The following is a 13,095-nucleotide window of genomic DNA, read 5'->3' as shown; positions in this document are numbered from 1 at the left end:
TTCTGCCACATTTTGTCTTGGGAACAACGTTTTTCGCTGTTACTGCGGCTACCAAATAATGACATAACCCCTAATAAAGCCTCCGGTTACTTTTAAATATCCCGACTTGCACCAAGTGCTTGCACGCCCATACTCAGAACCTACACCTAGGTCTAGATGTAATGAATTAGCTTATGATTCCCGTCTCCGAGGAATGTTCAGCCATCCTTCGTTTAAGCTGAATGTTCAAAATGAACAAAAGCTTGTAAAAACACATTAGAAATTTCCCTTTATTCAGTGATAGTTATCCGAACAGCTCCCCCATCCGAACAACTTTCCTACCACAACCACCTGCCACCGACAGACTCGGTCTAGGAAACAATCATATTATACTGTAGGTACATGTTTTACCATTTTACTTTATTGTTGCAGAAAGATAATTAATCGTTTTTCATTGTCACTTATGCTCAGGTTTTTAACTTTAATTTGTCATTGGCATCGCAGCCAATTATTTAAGGTATTATCATACAGTATATTACATGAATGTATAATACAACCACAGATCAAAACCTAGGCTCTGTATTGGCACCATTTTATTTATTTGCGTCAACTGTAGAATTACATGATGTAATTAAAAAAGTGTACTCCGTTGTGCCTTTAAGGGTTGTTAGCATATTCTTATTCACTTAATGGGTTCAGCAAAGCAAGGATTCTTTATCAACTGAAGCTAATTTCCAAAGCATTACCAAGCACTACATTTACAGCGCAAGCGTATAGGCCTATGCTTATGCAAGCATAATCAACGAGTTCACGGTATATATAGAGTGCACACTGTTCCAGGCATTTTTTTTACATGACGTTTGTTATTCTATAGAGATTTCATTGAACGTGCCTTATCCTATTTTTTTTATGTTTGTTTTAGTTTTCTATAAAAGAACACTATTGTGTCGGCTTTGACTGTCCGTCCGCCCTTTTTTCTGTCCGCCCTCAGATCTTAAAAACTACTGCGGCTTGAGGGCTGCAAATTGGTATGTTGATCATCCACCCTCCAATCATCAAACATCCCAAATTGCTGCCCTCTTGCCTCAGTAGTTAAAAAAAAAAAAAAATTAAGGTTAAAGTTAGCCATAATCTTGGTTCTGACAACGATGTAGGATAGGCCACAACCGGGCAATGGTTAAAGTTTCATCGGCCGCGGCTCATACAGCATTATACCGAGACTACCGAAGATAGATCTATTTTCGGTGGCCTTGATTATATGCTGTAGCGGCTGTGCAGAAAACTCGGTTGCGCCGAAGAAACTTCGGCGCATATTTTTTACTTGTTTTGTATATGCTGACGATATCAGTTTGCTCTCTCCCACAAACCGAAGCATAAGATTTTGTTGGGTGTTTGTGAAAGTTTTAGTCGTCAGTATGAGTTAACACTTAACCCTGACAAATGTGAAGCTATTTTGTTCGATGATTAAGGTATTCCTGTACAACTAACATTTTGTGGAGCACAGCTAAAGGTTGTGAATAAGGTCAAACATTTGGGACACGTTCTGACCAGCACAAGACATTTATTTGATGCAAGTCCAATAATCACTGATGTAAAACGTAAGACTAATGGTATTCTTTGTCATTTTCATTTTTTTTTGTCTGCTGACAACAGGGTTAAACTGTTTAATACCAATTGTTCCAGTTGATTTACAAAGCCCCGATGTGAACGAGGTAAATGTAGACTGGAAGGTTTCGTCCCGTAAGTCATTTAGGCCGTAACATCCAAACTGGCAAACGGCCGAAATGGGTGCATATAAAACTCTGTTCCCCGAGGGGCTATTACTAAGCACGGCGTCCCAAGGAGCTTACGGCGGCGGCCTAAACTTCATATGGCCTAAGTTGTGACGGCCGAAAATAATACGGTCTAATCGTTCCGAACTCGAGTTCTCGGAGTAAACCATCGTGAATACTCAGTGCTCCAGATTGCTTCCTTCTCTTATGTCCTCCACGCCACCGGTAACGGACATTGGTGGTAGAGCGTTTTCATTTTTCAAGAAGGGATATGAGGGATATGATCATGAATTAACAATTATTTCTTTTTATTTCACTAACTTTCTTTTTATTTCACTAACTGCTTTGTTCTTAAAGAATCAGTGATGTATAAAAATTAGTCTATTTCCTTAAACGCAAGTATCAATGTCGACAATTTGTTACATAAAACTACTGTGAAAAGTGTTAAGCAGTTACTGAAGAAGAATGATAATTTTGAAGATAAATGATGGATCAATTTGAGTAAAGAGCTGATAAGACTGCAAGGAGAACACAGTGATTACCTGTTATGCAGCAGAGGAAACTATTTTTACTTTAGATTTTCTCCGAGTAAGATTTTATCTTTGTGATTTTTAAAAATATATGTAATTCATGTAATTATATGTAATTGCATTTGAATTTGAATTTGTAATGATAATGCTCTTGGAGTTTAAGTGGCAAGGTTATCGTAGTCTTGGTGGAACATAGAATTAACATTTTATGTTAACTTTGTTGATATTCTGTAAGTGGTGGTCTGCTTCCGTAGGCCTATGAAGGCCTATGTTTACGCCAAGAATGACATTGCTTCTGCACGCGTGGCTTTGAATTGAATTGAATATAGAATTTAGGCCAAAGGCCAAGCACAGTTATCGCTGAAACGGGAATTGACAGTGAAAGGTTTGAAAGGTGTAACAGGAGGAAAGCCTTGCAGTTGCACTATAAATCAATTGTTAGGAGGGGGTGGAAAGTAAGATGAAAGAGAATATGAGAGGAGGTACAGTAAAAGAAACGAAAGGGATTGCAGCTAGGGGCATTAGGCACGCTGCAAAGAACCTTATGCCTACAGTGGAGCGCATGAGGTGCACTGACGGCTCTACCTCCCTACGGGGGTGTGGCTTTAAATGCTTCTGTGGATTTTGCAGTGGAATTTGCTTGAACTGGCGCTGTCTGTCTGTAGCTGCAAATAGTGTTAAATAAAAGAACAGCAGATCCTGTATTAGATTCAGATAAAAGGTATTAGATAAGCATTTGGAAAGGACAAAATAAATTTCATCATTACTACTGTTTTTGTGTTTATTATTAGTCTCAAGTATCATGGTATACGAGATGTGTAAATTTTTCGATCTTGGGGAGCCAAGTGCAAGACTTTATGAAGGCACTTGGGGCCAATAGCGATCTCTCTCTCTCTCTCTCTCTCTCTCTCTCTCTCTCACCCCATAAGGGGGTAGTGCCGTCAGTGCTCCTCGTGCGGTGAACTGTAGGCATTATTTAAGGTTCTTTGCAGCGTGCCTTCGGCCCCTAGCTGTAACCCTTTTTGTTTCTTTTACTGTACCTCCTCTGCTATTCTCTTTCTTCCATCTTACTTTTCACCCTCTCCAAACAATTGATTCATAGTGCAACTACGAGGTTTTCCTCCTGTGTTACACCTTTCAAACCTTTTACTGTCAATTTCCGCTTCAGCGCTGAAAGACCTCATAGATCCTAGTGCTTGGCCTTTGGCCTAAATTCTATGTTCAGTTCAATTCAATCTCTCTCTCTGTCTCTCTCTTTCTCTTTCTCTCTCTGTCTCTCTCTCTCTGTCTCTCTCTCTGTCTCTCTCTCTCTCTCTCTCTCTCTCTGACGTTGAGCTTCTAAGTTAGAGATTCGAAAATATACGAGAATGGCACTAGACAGTTTGCTATTATTATTATTATTATTATTATTATTATTATTATTATTATTATTATTATTATAACTGAACCACAACTTCCCCACCAGCGACTTCAGGAGTTGAAAGGAATTTCGGTCAGGAAACTCATTTTCCCCCGAAATTTTTGTTTCGAAGAACTCTGCCTAGGAAGTTATTTTTTGTAATTAAAGTTGAATATGCTTTTCCACGTTACTCCTCAGTAATTAAGAAGTTTGACTGCATCCTTCACTAATCTAAAAAGTTGTCCTGGCAACTTTTGTATTTAAAAAAAATGGGGAGAGGAAGTTTTCGCGCCATGAGTGCCTCGCGTAAAATAGCCATTACAACGAAGCAAATTAGCAATTTCTTTTTTATTTCAGACCGCTTGGGAATTGAAAGTGGCAGTGTTTTTAAGGCGAAGTTATATTGGAGGATGAGTATGGTTGGTAAGAATATTTATCACTTGCTATAGAGGCATAATTAAATTTTTGTTTTCAAAGATACGGAACATACCCGAGTCAAGTTCATAGGTCTAATTTACGATCCCCGTAGGTGGTAGTGCCATCAGTGCACCTCATGCGGCGCACTGTAGGCGTTACTTACGGTTCTCCGCAACGTGCCTTCGGCCCCTAGCTGCAACTCCTTTCGTTCCTTTTACTGTACATCCTTTCATATTCTCTCTCTTCCATCTTACTTTCCACCCTCTCCTAACAATTGATTCATAGTGCAACTGCGAGGTTTTCCTCCTGTTACACCTTTCAAATTTTTACTGTCAATTTCCGTGTTAGCGCTGAAAGACCTCATAGGTCCCAGTGCTTGGCCTTTGGCCTCAATTCTATATTCAATTCAACTCAAGTTCATAGGTCTAATTTACGAGTTGATATTTGATGATTTGTGCCTACAATGAAGGGACATCAGGTGTAGGAGAGGAAGGGGGGCGCGGCTGTCAGAGATAAGATACCATAACCCGAATTGTTTAATTTCGGCAGTCTTTTGTTGGTAGGACAGAGTCCGGTGATCCACATGGGGCGTTCCTCTTCTTTCCAGAACCTTAGATATGAAAGTATTATTCCAAACAGGAGGGCACAAGGTCATTTATATCCAAGAAAAAGAATTGAAAAGTCGAATAGGATAGAAATATGCCTTTTAGTTTTCATCCACAACCATCGATCTCTTCTTCCTTAGCTGTTCAACTTCTTAAACTTAGTATTGCTCCAATCTTCACTTCCTTTAGGATCACAGTTTTCCGGTGAACCGTTTTGGAATCTAGAATTGGGAATCCGAGGTCTTGTTCAACTGTAGTGTAGTGAGTCCATTGGCGACTCACACTTCGTGAGTCCAGAGTCAAGTCCGACTCATGACTCAATAGATTTTGCTGGCGTTACGACTCTACCGTCCATACGACCTAGAGATGGAGTTTTGGGGACCCCTATGGGTCAAGGTCTACCTGCTTAGTCAATAGCCTGTCCCCCTCCCCTCCCCAAATCCCTCTGGTTCTAGCTTTGGTAGAAAGGAGCTTGATCGCTGATCATTAGTTGTATATACAAACCCGCGTAGTCAGTAGGCCAATAGACGCAAACATTTATGCACAGGTGCCCATAAATGTTTGCGTATTGTGTGTACTGATAAAGGCACCTTCATAACATAATAATCCCTATATTAGTCTCTCGTGCATACTAGCTTTTCTTATCGATCTACTATGTTTTATATTCGTCATCAAGTGAAAGCTGTAAGGTCCTGCACAACGTGTTGCAATAAAGTTACTTAGTGACGATGTGGTACATGACTGGTAATTTATTCACATTTAAAAGATATATCCATTATTTATAATCAGAATTAACTACTTTTTACCAGTGAGCCTAATTGTCGGCTTAGACCTAATTGTCCATTGATGAATATGCTTGGTGTATGTCAACAGGGGTGAGTAAGGAAATGCTTAAGATATACAGTATATCACTGTATCATTTACAGATAGGGTAATATATTGAAAAATGTAGATTCTGGGAGATTTACGAATTATCGAGTATAATAATAATAATAATAATAATAATAATAATAATAATAATAATAATAATAATAAAACAGTTAAAGTGAGATGTTCAATGTTTATGTTTTAGTAGAACTTTCATTCACTTTTTATTTCCTTGAAAAATATTTTGCTACTATGGCTGCTGGTTAACAGGCATCCTTCGGTAGTTTTGAACTACTGGTAATCCTTATTATGTTATTACTACTCGGGCTACTGTATATTGATATAATATCAAATGCCCTGATGTACACTCGGAGGCTACCATTTATTATAGAACAATTATTAATTAAGGCTAGACGTAACAATTCAAGACTTGGCCTAAGCTAATAAATGTGTACTACATAATAATCTTAGGCCTATTCTTAGCTGGAACTGGCGCTTGACGTCGACCACGGACGAATCTTCATCTTGACGTTAAGGTCACCGCAGGGGGGTATAGCCGTCAGTGCACCTCATACGGTGCACTGTAGGCATTACTTTAGGTTCTTTGCAGCATGCCTTCTGCCCCTAGCTGCTCCAACCCCTTTAGTTCCTTTTACTGTACCGCCTGTCATATTCTCTTTCGTCCATCTTGCTTCCCACCCTCCCCTGACAATTGATTCATAGTGCAACTGCTTTGAGGTTTTTACTGTTATTTTCTGTTTCAGCGCTGAATGACCCGTATGTCCCAGTGCTTGGCTTTTGGCCTAAATCTATATTCATTACCAACCCCTGGAGCAATTCCAGATCAGAAGACCAAACCTAGAATGAAAGAGAACTGCTTTCAATACACGTCAGATTAAGAGAGCTTTGCGTGAGGAAACATTTCTCAGTGCGTAGTCGCTACTGCACGTTTGTGTATACATGCCAATGTTGGTCCTCTTGACAACGGCCGGACTTGTGTTTACTTCATCACCAACACCAACCCAGTTGTGGTTCCGACGACTTAATATAAAGTCAAGCCACTTGACTCGTTCTAAGTTGTCTATAACTTTACAAACGGTGAGGAATACTTTATTATATACAGTATTTTTTCAGCTTTATTAAGGGTAAGGAAATATTTTGTGGTTTCGACGACATATAAGCAAGGCTGGTAGTAAGGTACGGTACGGAACGTTTTTCCGTACTTCGTACCTGGCTAAAATACCGTACAAATGTGCATTAGTAATTGCTTAGTGATATACCCAAGCCCAAGGTACGCTACGGTACGGAATTTTGCCCATTTTTTCCGTACCAGAATCGTACCGTACTTTGGTAAAATTATCGTACCATAATTCCGTACCGTACATATAGACTAAACATCAACGTACAGTACCGTACCGTAATGCCAGTCTTGCTTATAAGTCAATCTACTTGACTTGTTCTAAGTTGTCCAACTTAACAACGGTGAAGAATATTAATATTTTTAAGTTGTTCAGAACGGTTAGGGATTATTATTATTATTATTATTATTATTATTATTATTATTATTATTATTATTATTCTAAGTTAGGCTAAGTTGGACAACTTTACAGCGGTGAGGAATCCTTATATTTCTCCATTGTACAGAAAGGCTAGGGATTATTACTGTTACTATTATTTGTGTAATAAAAATCCACAATTATATATATAGTAAAAATATATTACTATGTAAAATAAACCAGACCACGTTTATTTTACATAGTAATATATTTACTATATAATTGTGGATTTTTATTACACATTGTTTTTCACGAAATTGTGAATCTTAGCATTATTATTATTATTATTATATCTAAGTTGGCCAACTTTACAACAGTGATGAATCCTTATATTTTAACACTATACAGAAACGCTAGGGTATATTATTATTATTATTATTATTATTATTATTATTATTATTATTATTATACATCTAAGTTGAACGACTTTACAACGGCGAGAATTCCTTTAATATATTTATCAGCTTTACAGAAAGGGTAAGAGATTATTATTATTATTATTATTATTATTATTATTATTATTATTATTATTATTATTATTATTATTATTATTATTATTATTATTATTTTGCATCCAGATACTGCTTCGGCTTTCCCCTTGAACCGGAACAGGGTAGAGAAAACTTCCTAATCTCGTGGGGGAGAGATTATGGCGCGATTATGCAAAACGCGGTAGAATTTCGAAAAGATTTTCAAAAGGTTTAGGGTTGAGGAGGCTTTTGTGGTCTGTTTTAGATTATAAATTGGATCGTCGATCGTTCCCGGGGAAGTGAGACTTGGTGTGTGAACTGGATCGTCGATCGTTCCCGGGGAAGTGAGACTTGGTGTGTGAACTGGATCGTCGATCGTTCCCGGAGGGGTAAGACTTGGGGTGGGGGAAGTGGTGATGTTGTAAATACTTGGAATACAGAATTTAGGCAGAAGGCCAAGCACTGGGACCTAGAGATCATTCAGCGCTGAAACGGAAACGGAGAGAAGAAAGGCTTGAAAGGTGTAACAGGGGGAAAACCTCGCAACTGCACTAAGAAACAAGTGTTAGGAGAGGGTGGATAGCAAGATGGAAGAGAGAGAATATGAATGGAGGTACAGTGAAAGGAATGAAAGGCGTTGCAGCCAGGGGCCGAAGGAACGCTGCAAAGAACCTTAAATAATGCCTACAGTGCACCGCATTAATTGCACTATCGGCACTACCCCTCTACGACGAATGTTGCTTTGAGACTAATTAATGTTACGTATTTTTTTTTTTGAGATAGTTTCTTAATAATATTACGAGTGGAGCTTTGGCCTCTAAGGTCTATAAAAGTGATGATTATACAGACCACCGAATTGCAAGTGTTGGACAGCAAGGCTGTGCAATGATACTGGAAAAAGCCTTGGAATGGTGATGGAAGTGATTAACGACAATATATCAATAATAATATCTATAATTACCTTATGTTTTTCTGGTTTATAATGATAGTTAAGACTTATACTTTATATATTATCATATGCCAGTGGTAAGTAACCACGCAATTCTTCTGTCTGAAAAATTCTCTGGCACTGGTTGAAAATTTTCGCGTATTTTTGATACCAAAGAACTGCTTTGTGATAATTAAATGCGTTATTCTAAAATAACCTGTGATGTTTTCGGAAATTTGTGAGCGTAGCCAAGATGGTGCAAGTGTCTCCCCTACCCAGTACGTTTGGCCAGGAGAAGCGTTTTAATTTTGAAATTTATTGAAGTAAAGATTGTACTATGTACATTACAAATAGTCCAAAAATATTAGTATGTATGTCGTATATGTATATATATATATTACATATATATCTATATATATATATATATATATATATATATATATATATATATATATATATATATGTATATATATACTGTCTATATATTATGTATGATGGTATAACTGACGTTTTGTCAAATCTCAGTTGAAATCGTACCCTTTTGCGGTGGAAACGGGTTATTACTGAATTAATGCTTGATTGTACCGCACTGGGCTCTTGCCTGTCTGGGACAGCAAGGAATGGGACTGTAAGCTGAAGTCACAATCACTGAAATGCGTATTCCGGATTATTCCGCCGTGATTTCGCTATGATTTCTTACAGGATTCTTTCAGTACACAGGCGAACATGAAGAAGCTTTTGAAATAACAAGCAACTTTATCATAATAATTAAATAAAGCTTTTCATTTTCTGTAAAAGAAAACTATTCTGGCGGCTTTGTATGTCTACCTGTACTTTTTTCTGCCCCCACTTTTTCTTTCCGCCCTCAGATCTTAAAAACTTCTTAGGCTAGAGGGCTGCAAATTGGTATGTTGATCATCCGCCCTCCAATCATCAAACATGCCAAATTGCAGTCCTCTAGCCTCAGTAGTTTTTAATTTATTGAAGGTTAAAGTTAGCCATAATCTTGCTTCTGGCAACGATATAGGATGGACCACCACAGAGCCGTGGTTAAAGTTTCATGGGCCGCGGGTCATACAGCATTTTACCGATTCTAGTGAAAGATAGATCTATTTTCGGTGGCATTGATTATACGCTGCAGGGGCTGTACAGGAAACTCGATTGCGAAACCGGCTCATTTTTTACTCGTTTCGTTAATGTACAGTTTTTCATGCGTAGCCTAGACCTATAATTGGCGACGTGGCGAAGGGTTTAATAATTTTACGCTTCGATAGAGGGTCAGGTCAGATAAGGTCACAAGGAACAAGGAAGAGAAGCAGGGGAAACTCGAGACAAATGCCATTTGACTCCTAAACCTGAGGGTGAGAACGTACAGCCTCGCTCTTGGCCGTTATACAGATGAATACTTGGCCTAGTTTATGTCCGCTGATATGGTCGCTAGTGTCGTGACATTCCGCTCAGATGTCACGAGTTCGTGCCTACCCCAGGGTGATAAAAAATCACTACCTCTGTATCATGATCAGTTACTGCCGCATTGTGGGGTCTGCGTTGGGAGGTTGAAACCAACATTCTTTGGAAGCTTGAATTTCAAATCAGTGGCCCCTTTGGTGTGCTTGTTCCATGTGAATAGGTTTCATCTGCAGAAATAATAATAATAGGAATAAAAATAATCGTTATTTATGTGCGCGAGAAGTCTGAGGTTCGTCAGGGAAGTGAAAATTTTGTATATACTCGTATTCTTCTGTTCACCATCATCAACATTATATTGTCATATAACTTTTAAGAGTCTTTGTTCCGTTTTGCTTGACAACCAACGAATCTTTGAAATTCCTTCCCCGCAAGGCTCCTTTTGCCATTTTCCAAGCGCATTTCTGCGCAGTGGGAGTCTCTTCTCTCTCTCACTTCATATTAGACTAAAAATATCTGGGAGAGAGAGAGAGAGAGAGAGAGAGAGAGAGAGAGAGAGAGAGAGAGAGAGAGAGAGAGAGAGAGAGAGAGAGAGAGAGTACCGCACGTGACTCGAACCTGAAAATGATTTCTCCTCCAAAAGTTGAAGGTTATTGTGTTGCTACCTCGATTCAAGTTGCAAGGCGGCGGGGGTCGGGGGAGGGGGTGGGGCTGGCGAAAGAGACCAACCAAAACTTTTATCTTACGAGACGGGCTGTAATTATCGTTGGTTTTTCATGTCTTCTGTTCGTGAGTGTGTAGCTTTCTTTCAAGTATACTGTATAACTAATATATATATATATATATATATATATATATATATATATATATATATATATATATATATATATAAAGCCATCAGTGTTTTGGAAATTCAACCTGCTCTAATTTCTTTATTTTTCAAGATACAAAGTTGAATTTTGTATGAAGTGAAGTATTTGTGATCAGGAATAGAATAATATGCATAAAACAAATTATAGTTCAACCCCCGCCCCCTTTTTTGGGAAGAAAGGGGGATTATTTTTAAGATGATCGGGCGAAAAACGTCATTTTCAAAAGTTGGGGCGAGAGGCGCTTCTAATGCTGAACGCCTTATATATTTATATATATATATATATATATATATTGTTACGTGTGGGAGGTCTTGGTTGATCATGTATTATTCAATTTACGTAATTTTTACGGCCCTGCAAACCAAGATTACACGTAACCTGTCACTTGAAGCCAAAAGTTAACCTCAAAGACAGACGTTAATTAGCCAAAGGTCGCCAGTTAAGGGTTATTAACCTTAACAAAGAATATTTGAGATGAATTTGATTTTAAACGCAACGGTTCTCCCAAACATTCGGACGCGAGGCATACAAAAGCATCGAGATTTAACCTGATTTTGCTTACCCTAAATCCTAGGTATTTTACTGGAATAATGGGGTTGAAGCTAACAATAAAATAATTAGGCTTAATCTAGACTTTGTAAACACATATACCCTAAGTGGTGGCTGAAGGAAGAAAACAAAGAAAAAATGTGAAATACAGAAAAGAACTAGTCAATCGACGAAGCTTCAACAAGAATCGGACTTACCGTGAACGCCGAAGTCGCTGCAAACGAGGAACCTCAGGAGTCGTATTCTGGCAGTCTTCCCAATTCACTAATTAAGATAGACGTAGGAGAGAAAGTAATAAAGAATATCGTTCGGCACGCACGCAGCGTCACCCTGGTTCCGTGACCGTTGGGATCTCTCACTGACTGACCCGACCTCGCCGTTCTTCCAGAGGGCTTATACGCCCGGGCAATCCGACCTTGACAAAGGCATCGTCGAATGCATAGAATAAAGCTTAAGGGCCACCATAACTAGGGTCATTGAGCGTAAACCCTCTCTGAGGCTTAGGTCCCTAATGCCCTAACATATTTTGTTTACAAACTTTCCAGCCTATGCGCGCCATTTGTCTAAGGCGGTGATTGTTATTTTTAAATTGCCTACCCTACCAGTGGCAGAGATGTTCTCTGTCGAGGTCAATTGGCCTAATATTCCTACACCTAACTACATCGAGGGCGAACAGCAGTAATATTTATAAAAGCTCCCCCTTAAGAGGGCCTTCACTCCCTTTCGGGCGTGAAGGTCTATACTAAGCAAGCTGTTCGCCTCTCGTAGGTTACTCTCCTTCCCTGAGCAGATTAGTCCTGGTTAGCCTACCTAGCTACAGAACTACCTAACCCTAGATAGGATATGAGCTATAATCACTACTTTACCTAATTCTAATAGTACTGGAAGGTGCTCACGGTTATTATAGGCTACCTCCTACAATCATGATGTGTTTTAGACCCAGCCTAGTGGTACGTTCTATGATATTCCCTAGCCTAACCTATCCTAACCCGACCGTAGCACCAACATAAGAGTTAATATTCTAACTAAATTACAACATGGTTTATGTTTAATACAATTAAAATTTACTAGTTAATTCATGAGGGTTGCCTCATATGATAAATGGGTGCCTCACTGAGGTCTTAGGGGCCATGCGTGTCACGAGCATCGTGGCTCGTTTCACAATAGTTAAGATTACTGAAATTAGTTATGCTACTTACATGATTACTGCGGCTCGGTGGTAAGTGGAAAGAACAAGGTTACTAAATTGATGTACCGTACTTTAAGGTGGCCTAGGCTAGGTACAAATAAAAGGAAGAGATCACACTGGCTACCTTCTCTGGGCAAGGGGCCAGGATCACTCTTAGATGTTAGGGCACTGTGCCGAGAGGGCACTAGTGCCAGGATGAGCGTATAGCTCGGCAACTACTGGGCTCTCTTCCGCCCCTTCTTCTTCTTCTTCGGTTTCCTCCAAGGCCTATCAGTAGCTGGCCTAGCAGGTGATGAGAGCACCGACTCCGGGGACAGGCCAGAAGGGCTGCGCGGGCGCGAAGTCAGGGGCAACTGCAAAAGCTGCGGAGGACTCCCTACTCCGGCTGCTGCGACAACCGGAGCGAGAGCGATCTCGACTTCTGCGTCCGAGGATGCCAGTTCCTGGTCTTCCAAGGAAGGGGTACCATTTCGATCCTCCAGGGGTTCATCCCCTGGAGTCAAATTTTGCGAAGAAGAAGGTTCGGGTGCTGGAGGCTCTCCAGTCGCAATGATC

General features: G+C 39.5%; 1 protein-coding gene across 1 annotated transcript in view; it reads left to right on the top strand.

The window, feature by feature from the left end:
- The window catches only part of LOC136829514 (uncharacterized), a 602,709-nt gene that overhangs the window by 661 nt on the left and 588,953 nt on the right, over positions 1–13,095 (top strand). The gene's annotated exons all lie outside the window — the stretch shown is intronic.

Source organism: Macrobrachium rosenbergii, chromosome 44 (genome assembly GCF_040412425.1).
Source record: "Macrobrachium rosenbergii isolate ZJJX-2024 chromosome 44, ASM4041242v1, whole genome shotgun sequence".
NCBI classification, from domain to species: Eukaryota; Metazoa; Arthropoda; class Malacostraca; order Decapoda; family Palaemonidae; genus Macrobrachium; species Macrobrachium rosenbergii.
Note: the sequence above shows the minus strand (reverse complement) of the source record. Positions and strands in the feature narration are given on the sequence as shown.